The following is a 4,326-nucleotide window of genomic DNA, read 5'->3' on the forward strand; positions in this document are numbered from 1 at the left end:
CGACGCTGTCCAGCGTCCAATGTATTGCTGCCAATTCAGCAATATACACAGAGCAAGGATTCTGATCACTGTGGGAGGTGCTAAAAATTCGTTGAACACTCCAAATCCTGTGGACTCATTCATAGAGGACCCATCAGTAAAGTACATATTATCACAATTGACACGCCCATACTTTGCATTGAAGATCGTTGGAACGATCCCCGATCGATGATAATCTGGAATTCCATGGATTTTCTCCTTCATGAACAGATCAAAATGTACAGAGGAATTGATGTAGTCAGGAAAACAAACACGGTTGGGAGTATACGAAGAAGGATCAACCTGCATGGAGATGAATTCATGATATGAGCTCATGAATCCTGAATGAAAATTTAGCTCGATAAGCTGCTCAAAATTTCCGATCACCAATGGGTTCATAACCTTACACCGGATGAGGAACCGAAGCGATAATAAATTGAAGCGATCTTTTAGTGGGAGTAGGCCTGCCAAAACCTCGAGACTCATGGTATGCGTTGAGGGCATACATCCCAACGCAATACGGAGACAAAGATACTGAATTCGCTCGAGTTTAATTAAGTGTGTTTTGGCAGCTGATTGAAAACAGAAACTGTCATACTCCATCACTGAGAGAATAGTTGTTCGATACAACATTATAAGATCTTCGGGATGGGCTCCCCACCAGGTGCCGGTAATTGTACGGAGAAAGTTTATTCTTTGTTGGCATTTTTTACTCAGATACCTAATATGGGCCCCCCAAGTACATTTGGAGTCGAACCAGACCCCAAGATACTTGAATGACATAGCATGCGTGATCGGTTTACCCAAAAGTTGAAGCTTTGGTTTTGCTGGTCTATGCTTCCTAGAAAAAACCACCATCTCTGTTTTCTCCGTGGAGAATTCGATCCCTAGCCCAATGGCCCAGGTTGAAAAATTGTTCAAAGTATCTTGTAAGGGTCCTTGCAGGTCAGATTCGTTTGATCCTACGACAGACACCACTCCGTCATCTGCAAGTTGTCTTAGGCTGCAATTTTGTGTAAGACAATTGTCGATGTCGCTTACATAGAAGTTGTACAAAAGGGGGCTTAAACATGAGCCCTGGGGGAGGCCCATGTAGGAGACCCGATTTACTGTCGAATCCCCGTGAGAAAAGTTCAACTGTTTCTCACAAAGCATGTTATATAACATATTATTCAACAGAGGCGGTAGACCCCGAGAGTGTAATTTGTCTGACAAAACCTCTATTGAAACAGAATCAAAGGCCCCCTTTATGTCCAAGAATACTGAAGCCATTTGTTTTTTTTCGGCGTAAGCCATTTGAATTTCTGAAGAAAGCAACGCAAGACAATCATTCGTCCCCTTGCCCTTGCGGAATCCATATTGTGTATCTGAGATTGAGCCATTCGTTTCAACCCATCGATCAAGGCGAAACAAGATCATTTTCTCCAACAATTTCCGTATACAAGACAGCATTGCTATTGGGCGGTACGAATTGAAGTCGGACGCGGGTTTTCCGGGGTTTTGAATAGCTATAATTCGCACTTGTCTCCAATCATCTGGAACAATATTATGCTCCAGAAACCGATTGAATAAATTCAACAAGCGATGTTTCGCCACATCAGGGAGGTTTTTTAACAAGTTGAACTTAATTCTATCCGTTTCTGGAGCCGAATTGTTACAAGAAAGGAGAGCAAGAAAGAATTCTACCATCGAAAACTCGGAATCAAGATCGCACCTATCTTGTGGTATATCTCGAACAATTTTTTGCACAGGAGCGGAATCAGGACAAACCTTCCGTGCAAAATTAAAAATCCATCGATGTGAATATTCTTCGCTTTCATTCGTTGAAGAGCGATTTCTCATGTTTCGAGCCACTTTCCATAATTTTTTCATTGACGTTTCTCGTGACAAACCTCCCACGAAATTTCGCCAATAAGCACGTTTTTTCCCTTTGATCAAGTTTTTAAATTTATTTTCAAGGTCCAAATACGTTTTGAAAATTCTCAATGGTTCCACGTTTACGAAAGGCTTTAAATGCGTTCGATTTATCCTGATAAAGCTTGGAACATTGGCTATCCCACCATTGATTGGGAGGCCTTTGACGAAAAGTGGAGCCTGGGATGGGTTTCGTTTGAGCGCGAACCGCGCTGTCATAGATCAAACGAGAAAGGAAGTTATACTCCTCCAATGGAGGCAAACCATCTCTGGAATTGATGGCTAGAGCAATTGCGTCCGCATATTTTTTCCAGTCAATGTGTCTTGTGAGGTCATATGCCATGTTTATAGATTCAGAAGAATTCGACCCAATGGTGATGGAAATTTTGATTGGCAAGTGATCACTACCGTTGGGGTCCTGGATTACATTCCACTTGCAATCTAACGATAATGAATTCGAGCAAAGCGAGAGGTCAAGAGCACTTGGGTTAGCAGGAGGTTTAGGAACACGTGTTGTTTCCCCAGTGTTCAAAACGGTCATATTGAAGCTGTTACAAAGGTCATATATCATCGATGAACGATTGTCGTCGTACTGTTCCCCCCAGGCAGTTCCGTGAGAGTTATGCCTCACTTTGTTTGAGACAGAAAACATTCACCTATCATCTTCGCAAAGTTCATTCTCGAGTTGAACGGAAACATACTGTCTCGATTCCGTTCATCTATTCTCAGAGAATTTTGCATTCCCTTATTCTCCTCTCGGAATGGCGTTAGATGGTGAGAAAATCAAGTTGGAAACTTTTGCTTGAGCCAGCGAGTGTTTCTGTAAAATCATTCGTTTTTCACTCAAATAGCAATAATTGAAGCCTCGATCGCGGCAGTAAATTATAGGTAGATAGTTGAAATAGAGTTGTTTCCTGTGCACTATTGCAATGACATTTTTTTGTTTCTAGTATGAAACGATCTAAGCCAATGCAAAAGACCATATTAACGCAAGTTATTGGTGAGCGGGAAGGTAGACTCATGTGCACTTGAATGCTGACAAGGAAAAGAGTACAAGGGAAAATAAAATCATACACACGCAAATTGAGTCTATTTTGACTCACTCGTTATCTTGTTTCGTGCGATCCTTCCAAAGGGGTATTCATGCATTGAATGTTGTTTTTCATTCTTTGTTTTGTTATGTTCACTCTCAGTCCCGAATGTAGATGGTCGGAGAGTGAAGAATGATTCATCGTGCAATCTCACGATTGTTTGATACATTCTTTTCGCCATGATTATTCCAAGCAGATACGAGAGTGATTTATAATTAGGTGTGGAGAAATGAGCGATTGAACTTTTCCATACTTGGTCCTTATGAGTTTAGTTCGTTTCTCCAGTAACTTCAATCTTGTAGAGAAAACAGACTTGAAAAAAAGGCACGCAGTTGAGATAACGTGCTAAATTGATGAGTAATTTAGTGTACGATACAAATTTTCTGCACACCTGTAGTAAATGTCAAAACGTTTTTGATCGGGTCAATGGATGAACCTTCTGCACAAAATAGCTCGACTGAAAGAAAAACTCTAAAAAAGGCATACTGAAACTCCGGTTTCAAATCATTCATGAATAACTTACAGCATATATTAATTCTGAATTATGTAATCATTCGCCATTTTTTGTAAATAATTCAACCATTCAAATGATGGCCGCAAAAAAAAACAAGACAACCAAAAGAAGAACATGCAATTAATTACTTTTGGTTTGTACCTGTGACTAAAACCTTCCAATACAGGAATCGACCCGAAAAAAATCGCAACAAGCAAACTAATGACCAGGTCGCTCAAAATGGTATGTTCAATTTCAAAGTGAATGAAAACGAGGTAAAAACACTTCCAACGCGGGCAGTTAGTTACATCTGTCCATTTGCATAAACCAACGGTAGCAATAGGAAAATAAATTGCAGAATGCAGAATACAGAGATATTCATATGAAAAAACAAACAAATCGTTCCTCAGTTCGTATGTTCTGTCGCATATAGGTTAAATTGGGATAAATACACAGGGAAAGGAAATAGCGAGGAAACGCCATAGAAGAGCTAAGTGAAGAGCAATGAGTTTCGTTTCAGCAGAGTGATGAGAGAAGAATGTTCGTTTCCGTTTCCCCCGAAACCATGTGCACTGGTTGAAGTTGGAGTTATACAAATGGCTTTTTGACTTAAATTAGCATGAAAAAAATTAACCTTAGTTACAAGAGTGATTGATGTCGGAACGATGGTTGGTTGAAGGTCGCTTTTTGTGTCGGAGTACCGCGCGAATTTGCTTGTTGCGCGGATGCAATTGGTTCGTACGCTTTCCGTCATTTCCAAGCATCAGATGATTCCACTCTCTTTGCAAATTTACCCCACAATAAAAAGCA

Source organism: Toxorhynchites rutilus, chromosome 2, assembly GCF_029784135.1.
Source record: "Toxorhynchites rutilus septentrionalis strain SRP chromosome 2, ASM2978413v1, whole genome shotgun sequence".
Lineage (NCBI taxonomy): Eukaryota > Metazoa > Arthropoda > Insecta > Diptera > Culicidae > Toxorhynchites > Toxorhynchites rutilus.